Here is an 18,266-nt window from a genome sequence, read left to right as displayed (position 1 = left end):
CGGAACACGCTGTGCAGTGGTCCGTGGGGCCTACCTGGTCATGGGGTAGTGAAGCCCAACCATGGAGGCCCATCAGCCTCTTTGGCCCCATGAGTGACTCAATGCCTACCTCTCCTGCTGGACCCAGGGACTGCAGCCTGGGGGACAGGGGCTCAGTGCCAGTGTGAGGATTTTGTGACCGGGCTCTGACACATTTTCGACTTCTGCTCTGTGGGCCAGGCTACCCATCGTGAATACACCCGGACCTGATGGGTCTCGCCTGTTGACCGCATTGGTGCCCAAATGGTATAACAGGTAATCTCTGCCCCATAGAGGCAGGATCCTCTCCAGGTAGGCGGGTGTATCTGCCCTGGCTCCGGGGCCCCCATTGCCAGCCCTGCAGTTCTACACCCATTTACTCAGCTATGGGAATGTTTCCTTAATAGGATAGTGTCGCTTGATGGCCCCTCTGAGCTACTTCTGCCATAGTGACAATGCTGCTGATGCTTGAGGAACTGACGGGACCTGTGGACTGAGGCTGAGTGTCTGCTGTGAAAGACTGGGGCTACCGTCATGTAAGAGTCGGTCCTGCAGGCCTTTTCATCGTTGACTTTGAGCCCTGCCTGTTCTGCCCTCCCCGACCCCTTGGACAGTACAATGCTCTTCTGTTGGGGGGTTTACTGGCTGTAATGGGAGTTCACCTGCTTACCGCCTGGCCCTGAGGGTATGTACGCCACAGGCTGGCCTGGACTGGACACAATATATTTAAGGGGAAGTGGGCCTGTACTCCCATGGAGACATGAGGACAGGATCCTGATCACACAATGGGAGTCTATCTGCAACCCCTACTTGCTTTGTCTCTGGATGCCTGTGTTTGAGATCTTCTGGTGCCCCATGTGCTGCAGCCCGCCCGGAGGAGAGCCCTTACCCTTCAGTGCAGGTATTGCTCCGGCTTCAACTCAGGTCCCACTGTCAGTCTGCGCGCCGAGGACCGCTTGGTGCTCTGACCCATATCTGTGTTCCTAGCCTGCCCTTTTTGGTACCTACCACACTCACCCTTGGAGGAGATTGAAATGCCAAGAGCTCTGGCTCCCTGGATCCAGCTTCTTGTGCTGTCGCATCGTCATGAGAAGCAGGCTGGACCCCCTCCAGTGGTCCTCCATAACGCCTCAACGACTTGTCATCATGGATAAAGGCAAACTCACTCATCCAGCTACCTCCCAGACCAGGATGGCCACGGCTTAAAGCCAAGCTTGGAGTGATGTTATGAATAAAACGACATCACCAAAAGGGGACTTAGCTACAATCATAAAAGCCATTTACACCTCTCAGTTTGCAGTGGAGACCAAGATAGGTGAAGTACGTGTAGATGTGGCTCTTCTGCACCAAGATTTACGCAACGCCACAAACAGAATCACTGAGGCCACGGCCCACCTGTTCTCAGTAGAGGATGATGTCACCAACTTAAAATCACAGGTCACCCGACTTCTTTTGCACACAGTGAAAACTTCAATGATGCCCTTAAGATGCGGAAAACCACTCTCAGCTTAATAAACTACGCCTCCTGGGTCTCCCTAAAGGCATGAAATCCCCACAAGCTGTGGAATTTCTCAAATCCTGTCTAATTAAGTCTTGGAGGCCTCTGGATCAATTGTCTCCTTGGTGTGTGATCAAGAGGGCACACAGAGCCCTGACACCCATGCCAAATCCTGGGGCACCGCATCGGCCCATGATTGGCTGCATCCTTAATTTCTAAGATAGAGTCACTATACTAAGGGTGGCCAGCTCCCACCCAGATCTTAGATGGTACAACACAAAGATGCTTGTCTTTCCAGATTACACCAGAGAGATACAATGGCAGCATCGTTCCTACGCAAAGATGAAGCAGAAGCTCCGGCTGCTCAATCTCTCCACCAGACTGCTGTTCCCAGCCTGGCTCACAGTCATTTACACAAACAAGACTCACTTTTTTGACACCCCAGAGTCAGGATCACTGAGGAGCAGCCAATCCATGGACCAGGCAGCTCCCGCCTCTGGTGTCAGGGCTTTCAGAATCAGTGAAGACAGCAGCTCCAACACTCAAGATGAACAACACCTGCTCTCGCAGAGAATGTGGTGCTTCATCTAACTCTCCTCCATCTCCTCCTGTGTGAGACCCACTGCCATTCGCAGCACCCTCATTTTTGTCCTCGACTGCGGTGGGATTCTTGCCAACTGCAGATAACCCACAGGACATGATAGTCACTCCTCTTGCTGAACAATTAGCGGATACTGACCTGTCACAAAGTGCTACACTATGAACCACTAGACTTTGTAGGTTGTGGCCAAGGCTGGGTGCAGCCTCTTGCTTACTGTATGACTAACTTCCAAATGGTTGGCTCTGATCTTTCATTATGGATAGTCCACCACTCCAGTCCCATTATTGAGTTGTGTTTCTAGTTCTAGTTTATGGGCAATAGATGCTTCTGGTGTGGAAGTATGGGGTGGGGAGTTGTTGGGGGGATTGGGTTGGGTATTGCTTATTTTGGAGGAGTTTTTCACTTGTTTTGTTATCACTTTGGTTTTGTATTGCACACACAAACAAGTACACACAACCACTGATACATGAAGAATTAGGTACACAGTTGTTATGTGCACCCCTGGGTTCCCTGCCTCACATCCAGAACAAGATCTTTCTACAAAACCATGGGGCCTTTCTGAATGTTGCCTTAGAACAATAATGGGTTATTCAACTGTGTGAAGTGCACCATGGTCCTGAGATACACATGCCACCTCCTTCCGGATGCCTTGCTGCTTCAAGAAACTCACCTATTGTGGAATCACTGTCCCTTCCTGGCATGCCAGGGCTATGACAGTGTCTATCACACTGGCTATGCCCAAGGCTCCAGAGGGGTGGTGATCTTGCTCTGATGCTCCTTCCGCATTAATGTCATGCAAGTCATGAGTGACCCTCAGGATCCTTCCATGCCCTCACGGGTGTGGTTGAGAGGGTGACTTGTTAACCTTGTGTGGGTCTATGCACCCCCACAGCTCTAGATGCCCTCCTTGGGGACCTTGCCAAGGTGCTGCTAGCCCTCTCAAGTGGGCTGACGTTGATTGGGGCGATTATAAAGCAGTCCTTACACTGGACACAGATGTCACTGATACTCCCTCTACTTCCCGTTGGGTTGGTGCCCATCGACTCTCGGACTTGACTCCTGCCCTTGGTCTGTGTGATGTATGAAGGGTGTGGAACTCCCATCAACACCAACACATCCACACCATAACTGCACACCATACTCACTCAGCATTGATGTATATTCATACCAGCTCCCGACTGCATCGAGGTGGCCCAGATCCAGATCCTTCCTTTCAGAATATCTGACCACTCCCCTCTCTTCCTGCATCTCGGTTCCCCTACACATCCTATAACCAGGAGCTGAAGGGTGAGTTGAGAGCATATTTTCAATCCAGCAGGGATTGGTCAGCTCCGTTGGCACTTTATGGGTTGCCAATAAGGCGACTATAAGGGAGTTCGCCAAGGGCCAACTTAGAGAGTTACAACAAGCACACTCATGGCATCTAACTCAATTAGAGGCACGTGCCCTTCGGCTAAAGGCACACCTTGCACCCGATTCCCAGGAAGACACCCCAGGCAACTAGAGGTAATGCCTTTGCCTTTTGTCTCTGGAAGCTGCAAAACACAAATGATATGCTTTGACGGCCAGGATCTATGGGTGGGGGGACAAGAGCAGCAAACTGTTGTACTGGCATGCCACCCACCCACTGGCAAACAGGATAATTCCTGAAATTGTGGACAAGCATGGATGTACTCATGGTTTCTTTCGTGAAATTGTGCAAATATTTTCAGACTAATAAAGCCACCTGAACACGGAACCCCTAGGCTGAAAGCTGCAATAGACATCCACTTCCTGCATGAGGTACCCCTTCCCTGCTTATTGAGCTCAAAGGCTCCACTGCTGGACCAGCCAATATTGGGTGAAGAAGTGGGAGTACCTATTTCTGCCATGGTGTCCTGTAAGATCCCTAGCCCTGGTGGGTTTCCCACAGAATCCTATTCCACCCTCCGTGAAATACAGACTTCATGCATCCTATAACTTTATGAAGAAGTGGCTAAGGCTGGTACCTTTCCACCTGAGATGGATACCACTACCATCGTGGTAATCCCGAACACACAACCCCCATTGATATCCTGCTCCACTTAACGTCTGATGTCTCCTATCATTAGTGAGGTGAACATTTTTGCCACAGTCCTCGCCACCCGCCTCAGACCAGTCCTCTGCACATATATACATCCTGAACAATGTGGTTTCATGCGAGCCAACAGCACACAGCACTGCCCCTGTCGACTCCATGTTGCCCTGGCTCATCGTCATCTGCTTCCTACCCAATTAACTCTGCTTTTTGTTGACTTGGAGAAAGCATTTCACATGCTGGACTAGGCTTAAATGGAGTGCAAGTATCGATGCCCAGGTTCGGACCCCACATTTTTGGTTTTGTCTGTGCTCTATACTCAACATCCTCTGCGTGTGTCCAGATCAATGACATACCTTGCGAGCTCTTCCCTATCAGACGCGGGACTCAGCAGGGTTGCCCCCTGTCTCCCCATCTTTTGCCTTGGCAATCGAACCGCTCACACAGGTCCTCCGCTGCGATGCCTAAGAGATCCATCAACGAGTGGACCCCGTTGCGATCAAATTGTCTAGCTTTTTGGAAACGTGTTGGGCCTCCACATCAACCCAGCCAAATCAGTCTTGGTGCATCTAGGTTCAACTCAGAACTGCGTGGCTTGGCAGACTGACATCCCTGTGCACTGTCTCAGCTTCAAAAATGTGGGTATATGGGCTGCGCTCCACACCAAATTGTATTGTCTCTAAACCTCAGATGCTTGTTGCCAAAACTAAAAAGGACCTCAACAAATGGCAATCTTTCCCACTGGATTTGATGGGCCGCATTGCCCTTTACAAGATGATGTTATTGCTGAGGTCACCTGCTCCCCACAGAAGCATAAATGCAGCACAAACGTGGGGTGGGCTCCTGCTCTTATCAGCCGCAGGGCAGGGGAATCTCCACATCGGGAATCCCTCCCAAGGCCATAGCAGCCCAGTGCTGTGAGGCCATGCCACAGATGCTCCTCTTCTCCATGGAAAAGTAAATATAGCCCTCACGAGGCGCTTGATGCAACTAAAAGTCCTGGAGGATAAAAAAAGAGTAAGTCCAGCAAAAATTCATTTAGGGATCAAGGGGGCAATGCTGGGCCCAGGGAGGCAAGCCCTCATGGCGGTTCCTCCCTGGGCCCCAGCAGCAGCATGCCCCCACAGGGTGAAGAACAAGCACAAGAGCCTTTCCATGGGGTCAAGGCCCCTATATTTATACCACACAATCTTTTGTCAGCCGTGCAGGGCATGAGGGAAGCAGATGCAATTGGTTCAGGGGGGAATTGCAGCACTTTGTTTTTCAAGCTTCTCTTCCCCTTTGTCAGGTGGGGGCTAGGTGATCAGACACACCACAGGGGGCAGAGTCAGCATTGTTCAGGGCAGGCACAATCCTATTCAGAGTCAGGGGATTACTCCTCCCACTACTCCCAGCACAGATGTCCTATTCAGCCCAGCGCTGACTCACCCTCCCCCACCTGGAGCCACACAAACCTCTCAGCCCCTGTCACTCACAAGCCAGACATGCAATTCACATCAGGCAGGCAGACACAAAGCACACAGAAATGCCAACTTCTGAAAGTGGCATTTCTCAAATAGTCATACTAAATCTGCTCACACCATTGCGCAGCATTTATTATTACAATTCCAACCATACAGTAAGCTACAAGGAGGGACAGGGGGGGACAATATTTAGAGGGGTCCAGTGTGCACGTCCCATCAAACACTTTCCAAAAAAGATGCACAAAGTTCCCCAAGGGGGTAGTGTTGGTATAGAGGAGTAGTCTTCCTTCCTCTCTCCAGGTGTGGTTGTATGCGGAAGTCAGGGGCGAATGTCCCTTGTCGGAATTAGGAAAACCTCACACAACAGGCTGGTTTTACGGCTGCTGTCATATCACCAACCGATTGTTTCGTGTCATCATCGGCTTCCTGCTCCTGTGTCAAGCCGGCACTGCAATGCCTGACGGGTAGCACTGAGTGCTACACTTTTGTGGAGATCTTTTATTCCTGGCCGATGGTTGAGTGAGTGTGAGGGGCCCAAGTGAAAAAGTAGTGAGCGTGAAGAGTGGTGAATTTAAAAAAGGTTAGTGTAGTCTACTGTGGGCAATTTATTCCTGTAGCTAACTACCTTGTTAAAAATAAGAGGGGTATGGGGATTCAACCAGGCTATGTGTGGTAGACCCGTTCAACCCTCATTAGTGATCAGGTCAACATGTTTCATGCCTTCATGGCAATTCGTCAGGACCTAAGGTGCTCATAAACTTACAAAGGAGCCCAAGGTGGGCTGGGGAATTTACCAAATACAACCTGAGGGGTCAGGAGCTGGAACAGGAGTAGTTCCTGTGTCATAGTCCGCCCCTCAGTAGCTGTAGAGGGTCCCCGCAGACTGCTTGGGTGGGACCTGCGCTATCAACTGATAATCTTGATGGCGCGAGGAAGTTACCTCTGTACCTAGGCCCACCAGACCAGCACTGCTTGGTCGTGAAGCAGCTGGCCTTCACGCTCACTACTTTTTCACTTGGGCCCCTCACACTCACTCAACCATCGACCAGGAATAAAAGATCTCCACAAAAGTGTAGCACTCAGTGCTACCCGTCAGGCATTGCAGTGCCGGCTTGACGCAGGAGCAGGAAGCCGATGATGACACGAAACAATCAGTTGGTGATATGACAGCAGCCGTAAAACCAGCCTGTTGTGTGAGGTTTCCCTAATTCCGACAAGGGACACTCGCCCCTGACTTCCGCATACAACCACACCTGGAGAGAGGAAGGAAGACTACTCCTCTATACCAACACTACCCCCTTGGGGAACTTTGTGCATCTTTTTTGGAAAGAATTCCAACCATACAAAATTCGACCACGCTGCTCCTCCCATACCATGAATTACCCAGACACACACTGATCAGGGAATCCCCAATGAATTCCTATGGGAGGGCAGGCAAATCTCACTAATGTAACGCATAGAGCACACGTACTTCACACTGGACCACAGTGCTAAAGTGCCTAGAGGCCTAAAACCACCAACACCATGTCACAAAAAGGCTACGAGAATACAAAAAGTTTCGGGGTGAACCTGCCAAAAGGGCCAAGTCCAACAGCTTGTAAATCTGCCCCATACTATTTAGCCACCCAACTTGTGGGGATCAATGACTGACTTAGTGGGGGTTGGTCCAAACCTGCTTATCAACTCGAACTGGCATCTCTAGGGTTTCCGCTAATTATGACCATGCTGTAAGCTCCCCAATCCTTGTCACTGTTCCCGGTGACCCAGGTGGTCCTTCTGGCTAAAGAGCCACACTTGATTCACTAAATGTGACACCAAGCTTATGCTTCTGACCCTCCCCGTAGCACAGCATGTGGCTGCGTGACATGGCGAATCTGGAGGGCCTTAGGAAATGGGACCTCATTGGCATAATGCAAATGGGTGATGTGTAGTCTGGAGCTCAGATACGCTCTTTCTGAGGACTCAAGGACGCGTGTGCACTCACCTCCAGGGCCAGACTGGCCGTAGCGGTCACCTGGCAATCCCCCGGTGTGCCGCACGGGTGGGGGCCGTTTTTTTTACAGGGCCCTTTTTGCAGCATAGCTGCAAAATCGGCCCTGTAACAAAATCGGCCGAAAACCGGCCCTGACAAAGAGCTTGGCGGCACCCACAACCCCCCGGGGGGTGGAGGGCCGGCCGAGCACGTGCCAGGGCCCGGTTTTGGTTCCCAGTCCGGCCCTGCTCACCTCTTTACAATTCAACAAGTATTCACAGCTACGCAATGCATTTTATACTCTTATGTCCTGCGATGCCTCTCATCCTGAATTTACTCCCCTGTAGGCTAAACTTCTAATTATGGGTGGGTGGCCAACTCTGCTCCACCGGCGGAGTTTGCAGAGTTTTGCTCCACTGGGTGGACGAAGTTCAGCACAAATCTCCACTGCATGGCGAAGTGGATTTTACCGCCCAGTGCATCTGCCAGTAGTTAAAATGCCCTTGCCTGAGATGTATACCTTCAGCAGGAATTGATTCAGCAAGTAAAAGAAACAGCGCCAATGTTAGTTTTCCCATCCCTTCTGTTTCCTCACGTTTACCCAATGGGCATCATGAAAGGTATTGAACAACGAATTCACTCTTTACTGGCATTGCGCCAAGGGACTATTACTAGGCTTCAGTGAGTGCATAATATTCTTGTACTCACCATGGCAGTGTTTGCAGATTTGTGCACCTTCCTGGGATGCACTGTGTGCATGAACCAATCAGCCCTCTGTCCTCCTTCTCTTAAAGGTCACTGATTTATTGGTAGTTCTTGTCAGGGCTTTAAGTGGGCCGGGTCTGTCCGGGTCTGAGCACCGGCAGTGTTTTTGGGGGGCCCTCGAAACGGATCTCTATCGGGCTCTATTTTCCCGGCAGGTAGTCCGTTCTTTATTTTATTTTTTTCAGACCCGTTTTGAGGGCCCCAAAAAAACTACCGGTGCTCAGACTCTGCCTCTGCCCACTTAAAGCCCTGGCGGTTGCTGCTCGTTTAGGAAACATGTTTGTGAAATTTTGCACTGCTGCAGTGAGAGCTCAGTTTCCTCACTCAGTAGTAGTCACGGCATTACGTCCATGGCATGACGTCATGCCAGGTGAGCTTCGTTGGAGGAAGGGAAATCCTTTAAGAGAGCCATTTTCTCCCAGGATTTCCCTTCTCTCCTCTCTTTCCAGCGCAGAAGCAACGTCGTGGATAATGAAAAACTGAAGAGGCAGAGGCCCCCAGGCAGCCTGCTCCAGCACGACCTACCCGAACTTCACTTGATGAATTGGCGCCGTGTTTAGAATTGGAGAGGTAGGGGAAATTAGTTTCAGCATTTTTCACCTGTGGAGCCCCATCCTTGATCGGTAAGTGCAGTGGGTTATCCCCCCAGTTTGATTATAATCGTTTTTTTGTTTCAGCTTGCATAACGTGTAGATTCTAGTCACAAACTTGCATCTTTGTTTTTAATGCGTGTTTTGTTATTGACAGCCAAGTGCCTCCTGGCAAGGGACTGTACTCTGCAACGAATTGTTTTGTCACTTTTAGTTACTTGATGCTTATCTTTGACTCTGAGATATATATTATCCAAAGGGTACGTCGAAAAACTGTATAGTTTTAGTTGGGAGAAAGTCACGGGGGTGGGGGGATTAAAGGGACTGTACAGGTGGTTGGGGCCTGCATCTGGGCTGGAGAGGTGGGGATTGCCGGTGTCTGTGCTGGAGGGGTGGGGAGGGCCCGTGTCTGTGCTGGAGGGGTGGGGAGGGCCTGTATCCGTGCTGTAGAGATGGTGAGGGCCTGTATCTGTGCTGGAGAGGTTGCGAGGGCCTGCATCTGTGCTGTAGAGGTGGTGAGGGCCTGTATCTGTGCTGGAGAGGTGGGGAGGGCCTGTATCTGTGTTGGAGCGGTAGGAAGGGCCTATGTCTGTGCTGTAGAGGTGGTGAGGGCCTCTATCTGTGCTGGAGAGGTGGCGAGGGCCTATGTCTGTGCTGGAGGGGTGGGGAGGGCTTGCGTCTGTACTGGAGAACTAAGTAATGTTCTGATTTGTTACCTTTGCCTCAAATTGTAAAGCGCTCTGGTATCCTTTGGGATCAAGTTTGTGCTATTTAAAACTTTATAAATTAATTAAAAAAAATCCTGTGAGCAGTAGTTCACCCTAACATGGCCATATATCCTGCTCAGTTTATCAAGAGGGGAGCTCCCAGGCAGTTGGAGAGCTGAAGGCCATGCGCATCTATCATTGTTATTTTACTCGGATAGACCACACCCCTACTCGGATAGGCCACACCCCTTTAAGAGATTAGCCACGCCCCTTTTAGAGCACCCCCAGTTTTTTTTCCCACTTAAAGCCCTGGTTCTTGTGCTCCTCACATGGAGCCATTCAGTGCGAAGGGACTGTTCCCGCATACAACTGCATGTACCCAAGAATGACATGGAAGAATGGCACAGCGGTAATAGTTATGTCCAAACGCTGCTGGAATGGGAATACAGTTACACCTTTTGCAATCCAAGATGAGGTCAAGTAAGTGACTCGAATACTTTCGCTTTCCACAACCTGCACGTTACTGGTGTACTCGCAGTGTTATCAGTGCAAACATCCATTCCATATACCTTCCAACCCAAAGGGCTAGCGTTATTAGGGCACAAAGCTGTGAATGTCACTATGGTGTCAGGGAATTTTTAATTGCTGCAGCACACATGCATGGTGTGTGTGTGTGTCGATGACGTTGTGCCTGTTCTCTGTGTGAAGCTGGATTTGCCCGCAGCACATGCTCAGTTTATTTCACACAAAGGGAGCATTACATCCGTTTGATATGTAACGGGCTGCAGCCTACTAAACACGTATGGCAGAGCAAATTAGTTTAATAACATTATTGAGCATTGCAATTTAGTGACACAATACTGCAGATGAAGAATCACTTATCAGTGATACAATACTCCAAGTAAAGTTTCACTACAGTGAACGATATACCTGGCAAGGTCTTGCTATTTACTTAACGCATCTCTGAGTGTGTGATTTCACCAGAGAAAAGAAACGACCGAAGCATCTCGGGCGAGTTCCCATGAAACACAAAACAAACTTCAAAATAAATATGGCTGCCAGCCTAAAGTACAGGATAGGTGTAAATAGCGATCGTCCCCTTCTCGGCATTCCAGGCATCGAAACTGCATGTGAACTTTCAGGTACCGTCGGTGCAGCAAGGTGTCGGTAAATTAAATTCCTTCAGCCTTCAATATCACTTCCAGGAGCTGGCAGCGGCCAGTGCCATGGTAACTGGGCACGCTCTGAGCATTGTAAACATTCCAACATTTCTGGCCTCAAGTCAACCAGTCACTCACGGAGCTCAGCAGCAATGTATTACTAAGAACTTCAGAAACCACATATTCCTTCCTTTGTGTCGCTTTTACCCCTGATGTCAAGATACTGTAGACATATTCAGAACTTAGAGTAGTACTGGTGGTAGAGCGTGGGCTCAACTGCTTGTTTTACCATACTCACCTGGGCCCATAAACACATACACACTTTGAATAGGTAAACCTATGCTTAATCAGAAATTTTTATAAACTATTTAGGACCTATACCAATTGACTTACCAATCCTAGTCACTGGTACTTAGAGTACTAAGTGATCAAGGGTGTTAACGTAATAGACAGTAAGAATAAACTTTCGCATTTATAAAATAACCACAGACTCGGGAAAGGTTTAAACACTTTATCTATGTAAATTCTTAAATGTCAGAGTCCATACTAATTTGATAAAAGCGCATTCAATTAGAACGTATATGATCAAGGCAAGATGATGTGAAAATATTATGAAACTTTCTTTAAGCATTGAAACATAGGACGGGTAAGAAAAGGGAAACAGTACAATAACATACCCATGCAACTTTATATTTACCTAGAATGGTGTGAAGACCAACCCTGGCCACAGGCTGAGATAAAGGACAGGACTTCCGATAGTTCAGGTGCCAACAGGACAGGATAGGTGCAGACCAGAATCAGGATAAGTACGGACCAAATTAGATCAGGACAGGACCACCACAGGTCATGACAGGAACCCTCTCTGCAGCTAACAGTCGGACCCTGATTAGGTTGTCAAACTCCTTCCCAGAACCCCGATTGGGTTATCGAATCTTCTGACAGAGTGCTCCGCCAGCACCTCTGCTCTCGATCGCCTATTAAGTGCTTTGGGTCAGTGACAGGTCAGCCATTCGGACAAGTTGGACAATCTAACTAGCTAAGCCTACCTTAGTTATGCCATTTTCCAGGGCAGTGTACCACCTCCAATGCTGTAAATGTGTGTATTCCCTCAATTTGATTTGTCAAAAGACGAGGAGAGGTCATCACACCATACCAGTTATGAGGTCACTCGATTCAATAATGCAAATTATCTTTCCCGCCCATAACTTTTTTTCCCATGCATTTTATTACACCCGACAATGGGTGTTTCAATAATAAATACATTGTATGTAAAATGTTCAATTTAGATTCCTCTCTAGAGGTCAAAGGGATAGTTTCCCAGGCTCATCTTCAGGCAAGACAGTCATTGGCAGGGTTTTAATGCCATGACTTGTGGACTCTTGAGCTCTTCTACGCAGTCGAAGGCTTGCAAGGCGGAGTGTATCAATATTACATCTGGCCCAAATACGAGCTAATAATAAAGTCAAAGAAAAACAGTTTTAGAACAAAGAATAAATGAATGCGCTGTATACCATTTATCGCTACTCTATTCCCCTTACTTTATTTTAACTACAGCATTAGGAACTAAGTATAACTAATAATTTAGTAAAAGCAGCAATGCAAGCATTAGCACATGAAAACATAGAGCAGCCATCTTTAGTTCTAGTGCGCAGAAGCAAAGTTTTCCCACCAAGCAAAGAATAGGTCATGTCATGTGAGTGTGACAGATGTGTGCGCAGAAAAGTTCCCAAATTGCGACCGCCATTTTAGGACACTCGAGTTACAGTTAGTAGAAAGCACATTGAAAAACTTCCCCTAGATACTAGAAATGTCGTGCGGTTCATTGTTAGTAAGACGAAACATGTTTATTAGACTACTATATATTATTTTGAGAGGGCTGAATCCGAGCAAGTCTCTTTACAAGTGAAACCTTGCTCCATCAATCACCTCTTTGGTGATATTTTATATCATCACAAATTACAGAAACAGATGCCAACTTCTCAAAATGTACTCATTTCTAATTCTTCAAACACTCTTTTAGGTTTTTCCCCATTATTCATGTGGAAGTTTTTCATCTTTTTATACAAATCCCCAGTTAATTCTTCAAACTCAATTTCACTGAAATTTCTTTTCTTCCCTTTCCTATTTACTGTATATGCCTTTTTATGTTTGCAACATTTGCAACAAATTATTATCCCTAAAATCAGTAGGGCTACTCCCACCATTGGCATCAGTATTTTACCTACAAAACTCTTTCCTACATTAGAGAACCAACTACCTATTGAAGAGACCACTAAGTAGTCTCTTCCATGCACTGTCAACCTCCAGTGGTTTCAATTCTTCTCTAAAATGTCTAATGTTTCTTGCATATTTCCCAATTTCAAAACTTTCGTCTGGAATGTAAGTGTAACAATGTTGCGTCTTCAGCATTCTACAGACTCCGCCCTCTTTTGCCAATAATATATCAAGAGCAAGTCAATTTTGTAAAACCATTGATCTTACCGCAACTAGTTCAGTATTCATCATTAGAAATCCACAAGCAGTGTCAGTCGATAAGCGATCCACCACTGTTGACAATTTGCAAATTCTTTGAGTGTTCAGAACCACTCCCACTGAAGGTAATATTGCACTAAATATGTTGCCTACAATTTCAGCAAATGATGCTCTTTTACTACTAGGTAATCCATTAGTTTCATCATTGCTTCCAGTGATTTTCTCTACATGGTATACCTTTTAGAATACTATTCCAAAATAGGAATGATCAGGCAATTTAAAATAGGCCTTGTTCTCACAAATGTAATAGATTCCAGGATAAACTGGTTCAGTTTCATCTTTGAAATCCCAACCCCCAATAACTTTGAAATTATGTTCACATTCACTGGAACCAATGAATATATTGTTATAATAATCTGTTTTCTCTCCATGGAGACAGAGTTTCCCTTTCTTTTCCAAATCCAACAACATAGCAGCTTGAGTCTTGCCATTAGAGGTAAACTCTTTATTTTCAGCCCATTTAGGAATCTTTCGTTTATGATCAGATGCTTTCTTATGGAAATCCTCTCTCCTTTTCTCGACTAAATCTAAAAACAACTTTTCTTTCTCATGTAATATGCATGTTAGATTATCTTTGCTTTATCTATTGATCCTACTGTTATAAATAATCACCCATGAAATGTGTGGAGTCTCTAGTACTAGAAATACGATTTAAATTTCTACGTAAAGGAACCTCAGAGAAGATTACATCAAATTGGAATGATAATACTGCAATTTTCCAGTTCTATAAAATAAACTAGCTAATATGCTACATGAAATACCATATGTAAGGGGTAAGTGATGATAGGTGACCCCTTCAGCTACTGCTGTGGGCAACTTCATGCACGCATAGCAATCACTGATTTCCATAGCTTCTACATAATGTACTGACAAATTAGCAAATACATTTAAATGAGTTCTATTTCTAGCTCTTCTATAGTGTAAATCTCCCCCATCTGGTGCTTCTAAACTTACTCCAGGTTGCTTAAGACTAACTGATTTCTCATGTGTATGTGTATCTATTTTCTTAGGTGAATCAACTTGCTCAGGTATATTAGTGTTTTTCTGGATTTCTTTGCTCATTAAGTAAGGTATAGCTAATGTCAACCCAAACCATACTATAACTACTATTAATATACTACATGTGCATATTCTACAACATGTCTTTAGACAATTTCTTTTCAGTCTTCCGTTAACATTATAATCAGCCATTTCTGACTAAGGAGAATTTCATCCCCTCTTTGTAACTTTTCCACACACTTTCACCTGTGAATTTTTCCTCAAGTTGGTCTCACTTCTTCGTCAGTCTGATCAACAATCAGTTCGTCATCATTCCGTTCTAGATTTTCAAAATCCTCAAGTATGTCGTACGCCCACTCAGGTCCTTTGAACTTTTTATTAAGTCTTTTCAAACGTGGCCTTCTTCTTGGTTGCTCTGTGGATGGTCCAGCTTGGCTTCATATTTCTTTTACTTGCTCTGGTTCTACATTTATTGTTTTAAGGCAAAATGTCAATCTTTTGACAAACCTAGGCTACTTATCTCCCTTTCTGAGTCTTTTAGCTGGCACTGTGCTTTGACTTTCTTCAGATGTTCTTTTATTTTCTTTCAGTTGTGGCACTACTTGTTCTTCGTCAACTTCTGAATTCCTCTGTATCTAACTTGGTCCAGGGCTTAATTGTGTTTCTTCTGCCTGGATACTAATCTGGCCTTGTTCAGGATTTGGCTGTATTTGACTTTGACTTTGAGTTTTACTTTGTTCGCCTTCTTCTTCCTGAACACACTTTTCTACACCTATCTGGTCCTGCTCAGGTCTTTGGACTTCTTGATTGTCTTCTGCCTGAGCTTTCACCCTAAAACCTATTTTTCCATCCTCAGACTCTGGAGTTCTTGCTGGAGTTTCAAATGTCTGAGTATATTGGTCTTTCCTTATCTGGTCCTCCTCAGAATTACTATTGACTTGGATTTCTGTAATCTGAGTACATTCTTCTATTCCTGACTCATCCTCACTATCACTCTGTCTATCTAAATACGTTTGACTTCTGGTTCTCACAAACTCTGCAGGTATGTCTACTGCTGGAATCCATTCATCCTGACTGGTGCTCGGTTGTTCCTCATCAACTACATCGGGATCATCTTCTTGAGACCCCTCAGCTGCACAACCTTCGGCTCCTACGTCATCAGGTTCAGTCACTCTCTCGCGTGGATCCAGTTTGGAATTCCCCTGCACTTACAGCTGTGATGGTAAGCAATATCACTTGATGTGGCTCTCCCCACCTTGTAGCTAGGCAAGATTCTCGAGTATGTTCTTTTATCACTACCCAGTCACCTGGATTCAGATCATGTGCTGGAGTTGATTGTCTGGTGACAGCGTCTTCCCTCTCCAACCTGGTGAGAGATAGAACACACTTGGTCAGCCAGTTCTTTGTAGTACTCAAGTACTAAATCATCAGGCATATTTATCAGCTTGTATCCTGGTACCCATGCTTGCCTCATTGCTCTTCCCATGAGTATTTGATCGGGACTCAAGCCTGTATTTCTGTCTGGGATGCTTCTGAGTCCCATCAGAACAAGAGGTAAAGCATCAGGCCACTCCAATCGGGTAGATTCATACATCTTTCCCAATCGTGACTTGATTGTGCCATTCAGTTGTTCTACCACTCCAGAATCCTATGGGTGGTATGCACAGTGCAGCCTTTGCTCAATTTGGAATGCTTCTCAGATCAGACAAATTATTTCATTATTAAAATGAGACCCTCAGTCTGATTCCATTGTTACCGGAAAACCGAAACGTAGTATGAGTACCCTCAGTAGTAGTTTAGCTACAGTGATGCTAAAACTCCTGCGGGTAGGGTATGCTTCCACCCATTTTGAAAACAGGCAGACAATGACAAGGCCCTACTTCAGTCCTCGGCAAGGTGTCAACTGGATGAAATCAATCTGGAGTCGTATGAAGGGACCTTCTGCCTTTCAAATTTTATCTTGGCAAAACTACAGTTCTCGGCACCTAGGACAGGGGGCAGTGAGGATGTGCTGGTCCCCCAGCAGATGAGACGACGTAGATCTATAAACTTGGTGCAGAGTGACATCCGTATTGCCCTGCTTCATGCAAGACCTTCTACTGTGATGTGAGGAGGGGAGAGTCCCACATGCTGCCAGATCCCTTTCCTAATCAGCCAGAGATTGCTACTAAAGGGGACCTCTGCGTGTAAACTCACTACACTGTGTACCCACCTGCAGATGGCATCTGATATGGGGCAGGGGAGCGGAGTTGCCTCATGTTCTGGTGTGAGTGGGGAGGACAGTTCTGCTGCCTGAGGTGGGCACAGTCCCCCTCACGTACTTGGACCATGACTGGGGACCTGCTGTGACCCTTTTCCCTCCTGCTGAGACATGGGTGTGGCAGCTAGAAGTCTGGGTACCACCTCATGGAAGACTGCAAGGTACATTAGGGGCTCTGGCCCCCTGCACCGGAGCAGCATATACTGGTACCAACAGGGGTCAGGATAGACAGATCGAATTAACAGCACAGCACCTTCTGTCCTGCGTCTATGGCCAACGGCAATATACACCTCCCATCCACACACCATCGCACCGGACTATAGACCCAGGGTGAGTTCAGCTGCAGTGGTCGTAATCCAGCCACCCCTAGCACAAAATGCCATGGGTTGGTTGAAGTCCACTGCAACCACCTCAAAATCAATGGTGGTTCACCCCCTCCCCATCCATGATACTGGATACCCCACAGTTGGAGTCTTGTCCACAAGACAAGCTAGATCAAATGCTGGCAGCAATCAAGAGTTCCCGGAAGTTGATGGAAACAGGCCCAGAGCTTCCAATTTCCTGTTCCTGCCCAGCAAGCTCCTCCCAGTGCATTGCCCATCATCTGGAGTCTATTTTCATTGAGAGTTGAAGCTGGTAGAATCACTCTCCTTGTCTGCTGCATATATACCACTGGATTTAAAGACTTTGCATTTGAAATGTAAAAAGTAAGTTAAAAAACTGGTGTATAAGGGTGTTGTTTGTTTGATTGGGCGCATGCACCAGAATGTATTTGTAATTTTATTGGATTTTTTTAATTTATTGTGGTGGTTGGCCTGCATACAGTACATTCTAAACTGATGCAAGAGTCTTCGCCTTGGTGAAAGGAGTCCCAAATGATGACAAGGGCGGAACCAAGAGTTGACTGATAGATACTTGGTTCACTTGAAGAAGTACCTTGCCCAGCTACGAGGTCAGTTGTCAGACACGCTTTTCACACTTTATGATTAGACCGACAGTTACTCAGTAGTATGTGCAAAGTTATTAAAGGAATGTAACTGTTTTTGGTCTCTAAATATTTCCCTTGGACCCTCCTTGTATTGGTTGTTTTATTGTTAAGGATTTTGTGACAAAGGCACATGGCCTTAAAACTGATACGCTTCTCCAGAGGGAGCTAGTGAAGCTCGACTAGAGTTGGTGATGTGTGCTTGGGGCTCGCTTGGAAGATTAAGGAGAAGGCGGGCGGCTGCATTTTGCACTATTCGCAGCTTCTGTACATTGTATTTAGATGCTCCAATATACAAAGTGTTGCAGTTATCCAATCTCAAGACTATGAGGGCCTGTGTAAAAGCCTTCCTTGCAGACAGGGAAAGCAGATTAGAGATGTTTGCGGTCATTTTGAATCTGGCAATACAGTTCCCAGCCAGGCAAGAGATTTGGTCATCAAAGGAGTGAAGTGCACCAAACCATATACAGAGGTTTTTGACTTTAGGCTTGGGGTTTGGTAAAGCACCTAGCATCAGTGGCCACCAGGCCAAGGATCATATTGAGGGTTGACTCTCGACTATGAGGACCTCGGTCTTATAGCGTTTAATTTAAGACAGCTGGAACTCACCCATTGGGCCAATTCTAACATGCAGGATTTGAAGCGAGCTGCTAACTCACC

This window comes from Lissotriton vulgaris, chromosome 4_1 (assembly GCF_964263255.1).
Source record: "Lissotriton vulgaris chromosome 4_1, aLisVul1.2, whole genome shotgun sequence".
Taxonomy (NCBI): Eukaryota; Metazoa; Chordata; class Amphibia; order Caudata; family Salamandridae; genus Lissotriton; species Lissotriton vulgaris.
This window is presented reverse-complemented; position numbering follows the sequence as displayed.